This window comes from Nuphar pumila, chromosome 1 (genome assembly GCF_984573655.1).
Source record: "Nuphar pumila chromosome 1, dmNupPumi1.hap1.1, whole genome shotgun sequence".
Classification (NCBI taxonomy): Eukaryota; Viridiplantae; Streptophyta; class Magnoliopsida; order Nymphaeales; family Nymphaeaceae; genus Nuphar; species Nuphar pumila.
Genome location: NC_143249.1, coordinates 9,643,522 through 9,660,236, shown reverse-complemented (window position 1 = coordinate 9,660,236; position 16,715 = coordinate 9,643,522). Strand labels below are relative to the sequence as shown.

Genomic DNA, 16,715 nt, shown 5'->3' with positions numbered 1-16,715 from the left:
AATTCGCAGCATGCTAAGGCCATGGCCCGGTATCCTGCTTCGGCCGATGAACGAACCACAATAACTTGCTTTTTAGTTTTTCATGAGATCGGACCCAAACATGATGAAGTAACCAGATGTGGATCGATGCATCATACGGCAAGATGCCCAATCTGAATCACAATTCCCATTTAGATGAAGTTGTGATGAAGATGAAAAGAGGATGCCTTGACTGAATGTGCCTTTAAGGCACCGTAAAACACACATGGCGGCCTTCATGTGAGGCTCTTTGGGCTAATGCATAAACTGGTTGAGGATGTGGACTAGATGCACGATATCTGGTATTGTAATGGTCAAACAGAGAAGTTTGTCCACAAGATGACGATACAAAGTGGCACCAACCAAAGGTTCTTCCTCTTCAATGGTGAGCTTCAGGGAGGTATCCATTGGCGTGTCGAGAGGTTTGGCGCCAAGGTAGCCACTATCTCCAAGGATGTCTAATAGGTACTTTCATTGGGATGGAAAGATGCAGTGTTTGGGCTGTGACACTTCAAGGCCGAGGAAATATTTGACTCTTCCAAGGTCCTTGATGCGGAACAAGCTGTTTAGGGTGACCTTGAGAGTTTCAATATATTCAGTATTGTCATCAGCCACTATGATGCCATCAGCCACTATGATGTCATCGACATAAGCAAGAAGAAACACCCGGCCACTGGCGTGATCTTGGAGAATAGAGAGTAGTCTGCTTTCGACTGATTGAACCTGATTTTCTTAAGGGATGTCAAAAACTTTGCAAACCAATTCTGAGATGATTGCTTAAGTCCAAAATTTGACTTGTTTAAACCACAAACTGTTTGTTCTCTCTTTCTTGAATATCCCGATGGTCGGTTTATATACACTATATTAAATCTTCATGCAAAAAGGCATTGTTGACGTCAAATTGATAGATGGGCCATTTGAACATAGCGGCAATGGCAAGCAAACATCGCACGGTGACAAGTTTGGCAACAAGTGCAAATGTTTTACTGTAGTTGAGGCCTTCTACTTGTGTGTATCCTTTAGCGACTAAGCAAGCTTTATGCCACTTGATCGAACCATCTGACCGATACTTGACCTTATAAACCCATTTTCATCCATTAGGCTTTTTGTCAAGAGGTAGCGGAACAAGAGTCCAAGTGTTGTTAGCCTCTAAAGCCTTGATCTCGGCTATCATTGCCTCTTGCCAATTATGATCTTGGCTAGCCTGTGAAAAAGTTCTTGGCTCTATGGTTTGAGTAATAGCTACTTGAAAATCTTTATAAGAATCCAAAAATTTGTCATAAGATAGAAAATGAGTTGGAGGGTACTAAATGCCTTTGAAGGTGTCCAACACAGATGATGAAGCATATACGGTGGTATAGAAACTATAGTCCTTGAGATATCCAGGCTGAGATCAAGCCTTGGTGGATCGTCTGATATATTGGTCGGAAGACATAAGCGAAGGTGGATCGGGTTCTATACTTGGATTTAGGTTTGATGAGGTAACTGGATCGGGCAGTGGATCTGGATCAAGGTCTTGTCCATGAGCTAATTGTGGGACATAATCCATGGTTTTGGGCAAAAAATTATGATCCTTCCCATTTTCATGAAATGCATTAGTGAGAGGTAGAGGTAAAACCACCCCACTATCTTCTTCGGATGCACTTGAGACTTTGCGAAGTGGGATTTTTTTTTTATAAAAAATGACATTCCTACTAATGAAGATATGGTGATTATTGATGGCGTAAACTCGATAGGCAAAGGATACCCTATGAATATGCATCTTTTGTCACGAGAATCAAATTTGTGTGAATGGTCGATATTATATGCATAACATAGACATAAAAACACTCGTAAATGATCATAACTTGCATTCCTGTCAAATAAAACTTCATATGGCATCTTACCTAGTAGGGTTTTTGTGGGAACACAGTTTAGCAAATGTCCATTTGTGAGGATACACTCTCCCCAGAACTTGATAGGGAGATTTTTTTAGAAATGCAGGGCATGTGCCATGTTCAAAATATCACGGTGCTTGCATTCCACTACCCCATTTTACTGTGGTGTGGAGACACAACTATATTGGTGCACAACCCCTTGAGCACGAAGGAAAGACTGTATTTCATTGAAAAAGAATTTGGTTACATTATCACTATGAAGGCATTGAATTTGAATTATGAATTGCATCTTTATCATAAAAAAAAACTCTCATGAGTTGCATGGTTTCGAATTTATATTTCATCAAATAAACCCAAATACTTCTAGAAAAGTCATCAACAATAGTTAAAAAATAATATGCACCTGAAGTAGATGGGGTTTGGTATCCTCCCTATAAATCACAATGTATGAACTGAAAAAGAGCATGAGTGAAAATGAAACTTATAAGAAAAGGTAAGCGAGTTTGCTTGGCAAATAACAAATATCATAATATCATCAAACAAACACGTATTAATTTTATTGGAAGAAACTAAGGTTTGTAGACGCTTATTGAAAATGTGGCCAAGTCTACAATGTCAAACAATGGCTGGTGTGATGGCATCCAAGGCGATCTCATTAGTTGTTTCAAGGAAATAGAGTCCATTTTGCTACTTACTCGCTCCTATCATCCGTTTTGAATCATGGTCTTGTAACAAACAAAGGTCATTGTCAAAACATGCTATACAATGCAAGTCTCGGTTAAGCTTTCTAATAAAAATCATGTTAAAATTAAAGTCGGGAATGTACATGACATTCAACAGATGAATCTTTGAAGTCAATGTAACGTTCTCGAATGTGAAACTGTTCCAGTGGGGAGGTGAATAGGAGGAAAAGATGCAGGTGTAGGTGATTTGAGATTTGAGAGAAAACCTGTCATGTGATCGGTGGCACCAGCGTCAAAGATCTATGGTTGTGACATAGAGGCAACACGGCAAAGTTCCAAGCATTACCTACCAAGTTCACTTGAGGTCCTGCCTAATTACCTTGATTGATAAAGGCAAAAAATTGTTCGACTTGCTCTTTGGTATATTATGGATTAGATGCCAGTTTCTCGCCTGAAGAGAATGCCACAAGAGCTAATTGGGTCAGCTTAGCATTGGACGTCCCCTCTCCTGCCTTTCCTCTACCCACGTTCCATTCGTTCGACCGATTCAGGAACCCATGTAAATGAAAACACTTGGCCTTGACATGGTTGACCTTCCCACAATGGTCACATTGGGGTCGACCATGATTTTGACGTTGTCAGTATTGAGTTTCAGCCACCGCAACAAGGGCATCTCAACTGTGGCATTAGGGATGACACGTATCTCGTGTTGTCGTTCCTCCTGTATTATCAATCTGTATGCTTTTAATACAGTGGGAGGCGGTTGCATGAGGAGGATCTGACTACGAACATTTCAATAGTTGTTGTTTAATCCCATTAAGAATTGGATGAGATGATCTAATTGTAGTCTATCATGCATGGATTTCATGACACCACAAGCACATACAAGAAGTAGGACATATGAATCAAGTTTGTCTCACAGTCCCTTCATCTTTGTGAAGTAATCTGCAACTGAGTTTTGTGTCTGCTTCATGTTGATAATTTGGTGTTGGATGTGGTAGATCCTTGATGCATCTGATTGAGAAAATCACTCCTCAAGATCTATCCACACCTTTGCTGCAAATTGAGCATATATTACGCTCTTTTGCCAAGTCCTTGTGAATGACATTGAGAAGCCATGACAGAACCATATTGTTACACCTCTCCCACACAACAACCATCTTTGGTGGATTCGCAGGTTTTGTGATGGTTTCATTGATGAATCCCATCTTGTTTTTGGCACTACATGCCATAGAGATCGCTCATTTTCACATCGAATAGTTCTCCGCAGTGAGAACTTGTGACACATGCATAGCGCTCGAATTGTTTGAATGATAGATGTAGAATGGGTATGACATGACTGGATCATCAACCTTCTTGTTTTGGTCACCATTGTTGTCGCTAAAAGCCATGAAAACTAGGCCTTAGATGCCTTCTCAGATACATAGAAGATGGACATCTGGATGCTGACGAAGAGGCTTTGCTGTGATAGACCACTGGACTCTCCTGGATGAGATGGTAACGAGAGTGCACAAGCTACAAGGCTTTTGTTGTCGTTGGTGGCAACAATAACCACAACGGTCACGATTTCAGATCAATCTGCAACTTGGGAACACAACAACAGGGACCAAACAATGACAATATCTCAAGGTATCGACCCACTCTGATACCATGAAAGAATCTCTGCACTTGATGCTCCTCATTCTCTTGTTTCCTCCCTCTCATCTCTGTATTCGACCCCCCTCCTCTCAATTTGTTGCCTCGCCACCACCTGCACATGTCTAAGTCCTTTGTCAATGATTCTCCAGCCACTTCTTCTTAAGCAATTCTCAATATTTGCTGCCATTCATTTTAGGTTGGGCTGTATGCAAGTTGGTAAATCGTGCCTAATAGAGAACCCTTGAGGCCATGAACTGGTCGATTAAACTCAAATCCAGTGCTGCTTTCCTTGGATCTAGTTATGTTTTATGTGTGTTTGCTAGTTTTTTTTAAGAACCCCAAAAAATGAGAACTAGGAAAAACATAAAGAAAACAATGTGCAATTGATGATGGCAGAGGTTTCCTTTGACACAGCAAAACAAAAACTAAAATAAAAAAATAGAAATTTTCATTTGTGGGACAACCTTTTGTCCCTAATTCTAAATATAGGTTACATGTTTTTGAAGTTTCAAATATGGGCTATTTTTTTTAAATTGTCAAACAAGTGCCTGCATTTATTATTGTCCTTAACTCATGTTAAATTATAAACCAAATCACAACAGTGACCTTCATCATTAAAGGTTCAAATGGAGTACTTTTTCGATATGTTTGGTTCAACCCTTTTAGAATCACTCTCTCACAACCGTGAGAGAGTGATTCTAAAAGTAGCTGGAAGCTCATGTTCAATTGAACATGAGCTTCCTTTTAAGTGTGATTTTGAATCACTCTGATTCAAAATCACAATATCCCATGAGATTTTGAATCTCATGAGATGCCCTATGATTTTGAATCAAAGGATTCAAAATAAAAAAGATTTGCAGGCTCGTGAACCTTTGCAGACCCATGATTCACAGGTGAGATGAACCATGTCATTGGAGGAAGGAAGTCACCAAAGGAGAGAAGATATTAGAGGAGGAAGGAAGCTCATTGAAAAACCTAGAGGTAAGTAGTTTTTTTTCTGTTTTTTTTTTCATGGTTGATGAAGTAGCGAAGGGGGAAGATGTAATAACTATATTTTTTTGTAATTACTAAATAATTAAAATATAAATTTTATACTTGAATTTAGGTAGAATTTAGAATATAAATTCAAGTTTGAATTACATGTGAAATTAAACCTTAGTTCAATATAAAATTTAAATTGAATTTGAATTTTTAGTTAATTAAGAGTAGATTTACATTTAGAAATCAATTTAATTTGAATTCAATTTAATGTGAATTTAGATTTTTAATTATGATTTGGATTTTAGAGTTAGATATGAGTTTACCTAGATTAATGGATTGGATGTGGGTTTACCTAGATTAATTTGGATTTACAATGGATTTGGAATCCTATATAAAATCCATGAAAATTTTAAATAGGAAATTTGAAATTTAATGGAATGAAAAATTAGAATTTAAGTAGATTTAATAGAACAAATATGAATTCAATAGGGTGGAAGGTCCCTCTATGTGGGCCTATCCTACTTGATAACCATCTACTTTATAAATTCTGAATTTTTTAAAAGAAATTTTTACTTTGAAATAAAAGTCAACATATATCAATTAGTTTCCAAAATTAAAGCCTATGCTAATAAACAAAGGAATTAACAAAGAAAGGAATTTGATTTACAAATAGTAAGAAGGATCCCTAAGGTGGGATGCCCCTTTCTAGTAGACCCCTCTTTGTGTGGCTAGAGCTTCTATAATGAAGCAAGATAAATAAAATCAAAAGTTATTAAAAATCGAAATAGGATTGTAAGACAAGATATTTCACAAATTCCTTAAATGTACTAAATAATCAAAAAGAGCCTAAGATTTTTGAGAGATAACAAATAAGCAACTAAGGTCTGAAAATTAGGGAGTGTAAAAGGGGATTAGAAGTTACCTAATGGGATTTAGTAATCCTAAATAATTATTACAGGGTCTCACATGCCTCCTCCCTTTATTCACTTTCTCTTCTCTCTATACTCTCTTCCCTAATTTTGATTTCCTCTCTTCTCCCTCTTGCCTCTCCTTCTTCCTTAAGTGGTGGAGACTTCCATTGGAGGTGGTGAAGTTGTTGATAGGAGGAGGACCAGCCTATCCATCCAACCCAACCTTTGTACTCGTGTGAATCGACTCCTGGCTTCAGTTTCAATTTTTGAGGTAAGGGTACTTTAGCCTATGTGCATGTGCGTAGTAGGACTATTATACATAGGCATGTTGTGAAAGTTCAAAGTATTAAACTACGTATCAGTTATGACTGACTAAATGAGAACTTCAAAAGTAAAAAAGCTCTAAAGAACGTTTTGAGTAAAAATCAAATATTTTAAAATAAACCATGTCTTTTCTTAAGAAACAATTTTGGCTGATCTGATATATATGTGGATAAAAAATGTAATGTCACCCTGACTTGGTCACCATTGTTGTCGCTAAAAGCCATGAAAACTAGGCCTTAGATGCCTTCTCAGATACATAGAAGATGGACATCTGGATGCTGACGAAGAGGCTTTGCTGTGATAGACCACTGGACTCTCCTGGATGAGATGGTAACGAGAGTGCACAAGCTACAAGGCTTTTGTTGTCGTTGGTGGCAACAATAACCACAACGGTCACGATTTCAGATCAATCTGCAACTTGGGAACACAACAACAGGGACCAAACAATGACAATATCTCAAGGTATCGACCCACTCTGATACCATGAAAGAATCTCTGCACTTGATGCTCCTCATTCTCTTGTTTCCTCCCTCTCATCTCTGTATTCGACCCCCCTCCTCTCAATTTGTTGCCTCGCCACCACCTGCACATGTCTAAGTCCTTTGTCAATGATTCTCCAGCCACTTCTTCTTAGGCAATTCTCAATATTTGCTGCCATTCATTTTAGGTTGGGCCGTATGCAAGTTGGTAAATCGTGCCTAATAGAGAACCCTTGAGGCCATGAACTGGTCGATTAAACTCAAATCCAGTGCTGCTTTCCTTGGATCTAGTTATGTTTTATGTGTGTTTGCTAGTTTTTTTTAAGAACCCCAAAAAATGAGAACTAGGAAAAACATAAAGAAAACAATGTGCAATTGATGATGGCAGAGGTTTCCTTTGACACAGCAAAACAAAAACTAAAATAAAAAAATAGAAATTTTCATTTGTGGGACAACCTTTTGTCCCTAATTCTAAATATAGGTTACATGTTTTTGAAGTTTCAAATATGGGCTATTTTTTTTAAATTGTCAAACAAGTGCCTGCATTTATTATTGTCCTTAACTCATGTTAAATTATAAACCAAATCACAACAGTGACCTTCATCATTAAAGGTTCAAATGGAGTACTTTTTTGATATGTTTGGTTCAACCCTTTTAGAATCACTCTCTCACAACCGTGATAGAGTGATTCTAAAAGTAGCTAGAAGCTCATGTTCAATTGAACATGAGCTTCCTTTTAAGTGTGATTTTGAATCACTCTGATTCAAAATCACAATATCCCATGAGATTTTGAATCTCATGAGATGCCCTATGATTTTGAATCAAAGGATTCAAAATAAAAAAGATTTGCAGGCTCGTGAACCTTTGCAGACCCATGATTCACACACTACAAGAAAATAGGTTGTTAGCGACGGAAAGATTCCGTCGCTAGTTAGCGACGGATTGGCGAGCGACAAATATTCGTCGCTATTATCACTGAATCTTATGAAAGTAGCGACGGAAGATAGTCCGTCGCCTAGTCCGTCGCTAATTAGCGACGGATGTTGCGACAGATTGTTTTGTCGGTACGATCGCACCATTTACCGACGACGTTAGCGACGGAAACTAGTCCGTCGCTAACTAGCGACGGATGTGGCGACAGAATATAATCCGTCGCTATTTTCGCGAATTTGATTTTATGTTGAGCCGTCGCTAACTTTCGAATAACCCTAATCCCAACTAGGTTTTCCTTTTCTTCTTTCGCTGCTCCTGCGCCGGTCCCGCTCCCGCCGTTCGCCGGTCCCGCCGTTCGCCGGTCCCGCCGTTCGCCGGTCCCGCCGTTCGCCGGTCCCGCCGTTCGCCGGTCCCACCGTCCGCTGGTCCTACCGTTCGCCGCCCGGAGAAAGGTAACGCCCTCCCCCTCCCATTTCCGGCAAGGTGTTAACCCCCTGCCGGAAAACGCAAGGGGTTAACCCCCTGCCGGAAACGGCAGGGGGTTAACCCCCTCCCGGTTCACGCAGGGGGTTAACCCCCTCCCGGTTCACACAGGGGGTTAACCCCCTGCCGTTTCCGGCAGGGGGTTAACCCCCGTTTTCACACAGGGGGTTAACCCCCTACCGTTTCTGGCAGGGGGTTAACCCCCTCCCGGTTCACATAGGGGGTTAACCCCCTGCCGTTTCCGGCAGGGGGTTAACCCCCATTTTCACGCAGGGGGTTAACCCCCTGCCGTTTCTGGCAGGGGGTTAACCCCCTCCCGGTTCACACAGGGGGTTAACCCCCTGTCGTTTCCGGCAGGGGGTTAACCCCCGTTTTGACGTAAGGGGTTAACCCCCTGCCGTTTTCGGCAGGGGGTTAACCCCCTTCCGGTTCACGCAGGGGGTTAACCCCCATTTTCACGCAGGGGGTTAACCCCCTGCCATTTCCGGCAGGGGGTTAACCCCCTCCCGGTTCACAGGGGGTTAACCCCCTCCCGTTTCCGGCAGGGGGTTAACCCCCTCCCGGTTCACAGGGGGTTAACCCCCTCCCGTTTCCGGCAGGGGGTTAACCCCCTCCCGGTTCACAGGGGGTTAACCCCCTCCCGTTTCCGGCAGGGGGTTAACCCCCTTCCGGAAAACGGAGGGGGTTAACCCCCGCGTTTTCCGGCAGAGGGTTAACCCCCGCGTTTTCCGGAAGGGGGTTAACCCCCTGCATTTTTCGGCAGAGGACCCTTGCCCCTTGCCTTTCCGGTAGGGGGTCGACCCGGGCAGGGGGTCGACCCCCTGTCGGAACAGCAGGGGAGTCGACCCCTTGTCAGAACAGTTTTTTTTCCGTGGTGACTTCATTTTAAAAAATTGTTTTTTTGTGCAGATTTCTCAACGGAACTCGCTTGTGCCCCGCCACCCGTGGTAAGTAAGTGACAAAAACAATGCAAATCGGGTAAATACCCGTGGTGAGTAAGTGAGGCAAGCGCATCACATGTTATTTAATTTATTGAATGTAACACTTTATTGTTCACACACTCACTTAGTTGTTGATATCTAGGACTGCTTTGTTGGAGTGCGGAGATCATGCTGAGCATGATTTTAATGTATGAATATGGAAGTGTTCTTATTTTTGGAGTACGGAGTCCATGCTATGCGTGGTAGTAGTTAGTGGGATATTGAAGTGTGTTTGCTGCAGGTACATGTTTGACATTTGTTTGATATGAATTATTTCGATGTATTGCAATGTTTGATGTGATTGTATCCATGCTTACATGTAGTTACTTTCAATTTGATTATGTCTTCCATGTGAAATTGTATACTGAAAGCATGCTTCAAATGAATGTATCGTGTCATTAATAGTTTGCACATGAAAATATTAAGTTATCAATGCATGCATCATAATTCTTGTGATTGTATGACATCATATATTGCATGATAAATTTGATATTTTCTTCATCATAGCATTTTGATGGTTCTCTTTTAACTGGTTAGGATACTATTCGTAACATCATACGACAGAATGACTGCAAACCGTGAATGGATGTACCGTAGGATAGTGGACAATGAGTTATCGCATGAATATATGGATGGTGTCGACAGTTTTATTGAATTTGCAACGGCAAGTGTCAGTACGGTAGATCCCACAGGTCGAATTAGGTGTCCCTGCAAGATTTGTAAGAATAATCGATTTGTAGAACCTCATGGCGTTAGACATCACCTATACAGGAAGGGTTTTGTGAGTGATTATCAGAACTAGACGTTTCATGGAGAAGAATTTAGAAACGATTTTGATGCACGGGTGAATGTGGTGCACGATAATTCATATACGGATTTGATATTTGATGCTGCAGGAACAGAACTGGGTTCTGCTATGAGTTCTAGTGATGTAAGAACTGCCGTAGATGAAGAATCACCAAACGATGCAGCTAGTAGATTTTATGATTTACTTAAAGATGCTGATGAGCCACTTTGGAACGGTTGTGAGAGTCACACTATCTTGTCTGCAGTTCTTCAACTAATGAATTTGAAGTCCGAGTATAATTTGAGTCAATCATGTTTTGACCGTTGTGCATAATTGTGAAGAGTATGTTGCCTAAAGATGAGAAATTGCCACAAAATTTCTATCGTGCGAAAGTTATGGTCAACGCTCTAGGTATGGGTTACAAAAAGATTGATGCTTGTCCAAATCACTGCATGTTGTATTTCAAGGAGCAGGAAAACGACATATCATGCCCGTCATGTGGGCATCCTCGGTTCAAGCCAAAGACAAGAGGCAATGGTAGCACGAGATCAAAGGAAGTTTCATACAAGTCGCTCCGCTACTTTCCTATCACTCCTAGATTGCAGCGATTGTATATGTCTTCAAAGACAGCTAAACACATGAGATGGCATGCAAATAAAGTTCAACACGATGAAAACAAGATCACGCATCCTGTTGACGATGAAGCTTGGAAGCACTTTGATCGTACTCATCAGAACTTCGCAATGGAAGTGCGAAATGTTAGACTCGGTCTATGTACAGATGGATTTAATCCATTTGGGGGTAGATCAACTCCATACTCATGCTGGCCAGTATTTGTAACTCCATACAACCTTCCACCAAGCTTGTGTATGAAACGTCCAAATCTTTTCTTGTCTCTGTTGATCCCTGGTCCGACCTCACCTGGCCAAAATCTTGATGTATATCTAAGGCCATTGATTGATGAATTAAAAGTACTGTGGGATGACGGTGTTACCACGTATGATGCCCACAAAAAACAAAATTTCAACATGAAGGCCGCTGTTCTATGGACAATCAGTGACTTCCCTGCATATGGTATGTTATCTGGTTGGAGCACACATGGGAGGTTGGCTTGTCCGTACTGCATGGAGGATTCCAAAGCTTTTAGATTGAGGCATGGAAGGAAGCCTTGCTGGTTTGATTGCCATCGTCGATTTCTACCCAGCGATCATCCGTTCCGACGTCAAAAGAATGCATTTACAGCAGGCACAACTGAAATGGAAGGTCCATCCTCAAGATTGTCTGGCATAGAGATTTTAAGAAGATTGCGATACTTTCCAGATGTATTAACAGATGCCCGCAGTCCTACACCCTTCCGTGGATTTGGGAAGGAACACAATTGGACGAAAAAATCTATTTTTTGGGAACTACCGTATTGGCCGACCCTATTGATACGACATAATTTGGATGTGATGCATGTAGAGAAAAATGTGTTTGATAATGTGTTCAATACAGTAATGAATATTAAAGGAAAAACGAAGGATAATCCGAAGGCCCGTATGGATTTAAAATTAATATGTAAAAGACCAGAATTGGAACTCAAAGAGTATAATGGCAAAGTACTGAAACCAAAGGCGAAGTACGTGCTCGGACCTGATCAAATAAAACATGTATGTCAATGGTTGAGACAACTGAGATTTCCAGATGGATATGTCTCTAACATTGCTCGGGCTGTGAAGATTGACGATGGACAGTTATATGGGTTGAAGAGCCATGATTGTCATATCTTTATGCAACGATTGATACCCCTAGCATTCCATGATATGTTAGACAAACCTATATGGGGGGTATTGTCTGAGTTGAGCGGATTTTTCAGAACATTGTGCGCATCGGAGGTCATTGTATCAGATGTAAAGAATCTCGAGGACTCTGTCATCACCACTGTTTGTCTGTTAGAAAAGATATTTACGCCAGCATTTTTCGATGTTATGGAACATTTGATCATACATTTGCCATATGAACTAAGGGTTGGTGGCCTTGTGCAATATCGATGGATGTACCCATTTGAAAGGTATATGTTTTTTTATATTTGTCTCTTTAATGACAGATATTTAAAATTTGAAATGTATATTCTTGTCAGATGCATGTTCGACCTAAAAAAAAAGGTTCGTAATAAAGCAAGAGTAGAAGGCTCTATTTGTGAGGCGTACACTTTAGAAGAGATTTCAAATTTCTCATCTATGTACTTCGAACCTCATATTTCAACACGTTACACATGCCCGCCCCGTAACGATGATGGAGAACAAGTAACTGTAGCTGACAAGCTGTCGATATTTCAACGACTTGGGCATGCATTTGGTAGTTGCCGATCAAGGCTATTGACAGATCGAGAGCAAGATGCAGCACACATCTATATTCTTTTTAATTGTTCAGCGATCGACCCATACATCGAGTAAGTATATGTATATGCAACTCAATTATAAATCCTTTTATGTTCTATATGTGGATACATGGCTCTGTAATATAAGTATTTGTGGTTTGCAGACGATTTGATCTGGAGTTGCAAAGCAAAGTTTCACATCTCACTAATGCAGAAGTACAAAAAGAACGTGAAACTAAGTTTGTGGAGTGGTTGAAACAGTTGGTAAAGAAGCTAACATAAATTTTGTACTTATAAACAACACTAAGTTACTTAATTGATCGTGATCACAATAATTGTTTATGTCTGTGCGTAGGTTCGCCATGGTGATGTTAAAGATCAAGGAATATGTGATTTAGAAAATGGTCCGACCAAAGTTGTGCAATGCTACAACGGGTATATCGTAAATGGTTATCGATTCCATACAAAAGACTACGGTATAAACAAATCAACGATAAATAGTGGCGTGTGTGTCAAGGGTAGCAGCTACGGTGAAAATGAACATGATTACTACGGTGTTATAGAGGAAATAATAGAGTTGACTTACTTAGGCATGAATAACAGGGTTACGGTATTCAAGTGTCATTGGTTTGATCCAACTGCAACAAGACTCGACAAAGCTTCAGGCATTGTGGAGGTGAATCATAAATCCAGGTTTGGAACATATGAACCATTCATATTAGCCTCGCAAGCTCAACAAGTTTATTATACTTCATATCTGAGTATAAAAAAGTCAGATAGAAATGAATGGTGGGCAGTTTGCAAGGTGAAATCCAAACTATACCCCGAGTATGATCAGTTACAAGAAGATGAGTTAGCTGAAAACAGTGATTACTATCAATCAGATGATGTCTGTGACTTCGCTTATGGTCACGATGTTGCGCATGATATGCATGTCATATCTCCATTAGCTGATGAAACATTCATAGAGGAATGTGATCCAAATGATGTACCAAGTGGATGGGCAAACAATGAAGAAGAAGAAGAAGAAGAAGAAGAAGAAGAAAGTCAAACTAGTGACGAGGAAGAATTCTCAAGCTAGTGAAAAAAATCTTATACTACAAACCTCTATTTAAATGCATTGTAATACTTGATGTGAGTTGTATTGCAATACTTGGTGTGAATGATTAAAAATTTTATTTCAATGTATTGTAATACTTGATACGAATGATTCGAATGCATTGTAATTTATCTGAATGTATTATAATTTATGCAATTAACGAATGATTTGAATTAGTGCAATACTTGATGTCAATGATTTGAATTATTTGAATGCATTGCAATGCTTGATGTGAATGACTTGAATGCATTGTAATACTTGATGTGAATTATTTGAATGTATTGTATGACATATGTTATTTGTTAGAATATGGTTCGTGGAGGTTATAGTGGTCGCTCATCCAGTAGTAGCCAGGCTCAACCTTCATCTTCACAGGCTCCTGTGATAGGTATATCATATAACTAATTAGATGCTTGATTAGTTCAAATGCACATTCTGAGAACTTGGTGTGTATTTTTTTACAGATGATGTTGCGCCTGTATACGACCCACCTACACCAGTTGATCGCACAAGTCAACAGCCAACACAGGAAACAGGGTCTTCACAGGCTGGCACAAGAAGACTCATTCAAATAGTGTATATCGATAATCGACCGTAAGTATTTTGTTTTCAATTATTGCATATCTTTTAAATATTTTATATTGATATTTACTGTGTAACAATTCATGTGCAGCACGAGGTTTGAGCCACAAGAAGTAGTACGGGAGATTAGGAATTCACTTCTTCAACATCTACCAGGACCAGTTGCTCAATGGAAAGAGTACCCAAAGGAGGTATTAGACAGATTGTGGTCCTCATTCATGGTATACAGTTGTTCCTCATAGTTAATGTGTTTCATATTTAATTTATTTAAGCAATGTCTACTAACTTTCTGAAAATATTTGTAGGCTTCGAATCGCTTTGCAACTACGGTGGAAGAAAATGATGCAAGGAAGGTGTGGCAGAAGGTGGCTGCCAATCGATTTGCAGACATGCTGCACACTATGAAGACTGCAGCAAAAAAAGCATCTGGCGTAGTAGATGATCCATTACTGTGGAAGGGCCATGGTCCTATTACTATCAGGAGAGATTACTGGGATGAAATGTGCGATATGTGGGCGGGAGATGCATTTAAAAATCGCTCTGCGAAGGCTTCACAAAATCGATCGAAGATGCCCGAAGCCCATCTACACACAGGTGGATCTAAGACATTTGGGAGCCACCTAAAGAAAATGGTAACTCATCAATATATAATATTAATTTTATAAGTATAGTTGCAAATTTGTGTACTAAATCTTTTGTCATTTAACTTCGCAGGAAGCAGAAAAAGGAGGCAGTGTACCATATAAGGATGTGTTTGTAGAAACACATAAACGGAAGACCACGGGAGTCTTCGTATCAGAGAAGGCGAGAACGACAACGGTATGTATTAATTCTATTAATAATCATTGCAATATATATGCAAGTCATCATAATGTTATCATTAATTATTAATGAATACTTTAAACATTATTTTGTAGGAGGCATATGAGCAACAAATGGTAGAGCGATATGGTGAAGACGCTACTCAGCATCCATCATTTGATCCTACAGCATGGGTGACTGCAGCAGGTGAACCCAAAAAAGGTCGCGTGTTCGGGTTTGGGAGTAATATGAACACTTCACCAGTTATTGGTTCTTCCAGTTACGGCTCACCAACTTCTTGCGCCGACATAAGCTCCAAGCAGCCGACTATTCTTTCCGATGATGATGTACGCGAGATCATTAATGAATCACTGAATAACTACTTCCAATACACCGTCGCCCCCTTTCTCCGAAATGAGATCAAGGCCGCTGTTCAGGATAGGGGATCTTCGATTCCAGGTCCCTCTCAGGTATAATCACATATATAGTTTTTTTGACTATCTTAAAGCACATCTGAGCATGGTAGAATCACATATAGAGTTTTTCTAGATGCCTTAGAACACATATGAACATGCTATAATCACATATTCAATTTTTTTACTGCCTTAGCACACATATGAGCATGATAGAATCACATATATATATATTTAACTTTTTGTCTGTCTTAGAGCACATATGAGCATGATAGAATCACATATAAAGTTTTTTTGATTGCATTAGAACACATAAGCATGCTATAATCACATATTCAGTTTTTTTACTGCCTAAGAACACATATGAGCATATTATAATCACATATTCTGTTTTTTGACTGCCTTAGCACACATATGAACATGCTATAATAACATATAGAGTTTTTTAACTGCCTTAGAACACATATGAACATGTTATATATCATTTATGATAGAATCACATATAAAAATTTTGGCTTTGCCTGCCTTAGAGCACATATGAGCATGCTATATTCACATATTCAATTTTTTTACTGCCTTAGCACACATACGAGCATGATCGAATCACATATATAGTTTTTTGCTTGCCTTAAAGCACATCTGAGCATGGTAGAATCACATATAGAGTTTTTTTATATGCCTTAGAACACATATGAACATGCTATAATCACATATTCAATTTTTTGACTGCCTTAGCACACATATGAGCATGATAGAATCACATATAGAGTTTTTTTATTGCCTTAGATCACACATGAGCACATGATAGAATCACATATAGTGTGTAATTTATTTCATTATATTTTGTTTATCAATACTGACTGTTCTTTTCTTGTGTAGGCTGCTAGCGATAATCAGGGTAGTGGAGCTGAAGGGACAGATAAAGACAATGAACAAGAAGACGCACAAAATCTTGGCGATGATTAGAGGACTGTGTTGAAGAAGTTCTATTTTTTTTATTTTTCCTAATTGTAATTGTTGAATTGTAAATAATTAAACTTCTTAGTTTTAAGGTGGAACGATTAATTATTATAGATACTTGTTATATGAATTTTTTTGTGTGGTTTGTTTTTTATTTACAGGAAATATAAATTGTACAGGAAATATAAATTGTACAGTTCTCCGTAATTAATTTTTAAATACAATTTTTTTATTTTTTTTCGTTTTTGCGACGGATTAGCGACGGATGATTCTGTCGCTATTCATATTAATCTAGCGACGGAATTAAATCCGTCGCCACGCCGTGGTCGCCGTTTAGTACCGGCGGATTGGCGACGGAATATAGTGCTCGTTATTCCGTCGCAATTAGCGACGGAATTATTCTGTCG

The 16,715-nt window shown here is 39.5% G+C and overlaps 1 long non-coding RNA gene across 1 annotated transcript; it reads left to right on the top strand.

Moving 5' to 3' along the window:
• The first annotated feature begins 15,285 nt into the window (after positions 1–15,285).
• Positions 15,286–16,423, top strand: LOC149847911 (uncharacterized). Its single transcript, XR_016432454.1, has 2 exons — positions 15,286–15,405; positions 16,228–16,423. It is a non-coding gene; the product is annotated as an uncharacterized LOC149847911 (long non-coding RNA).
• The last annotated feature ends 292 nt before the right edge of the window (positions 16,424–16,715 follow it).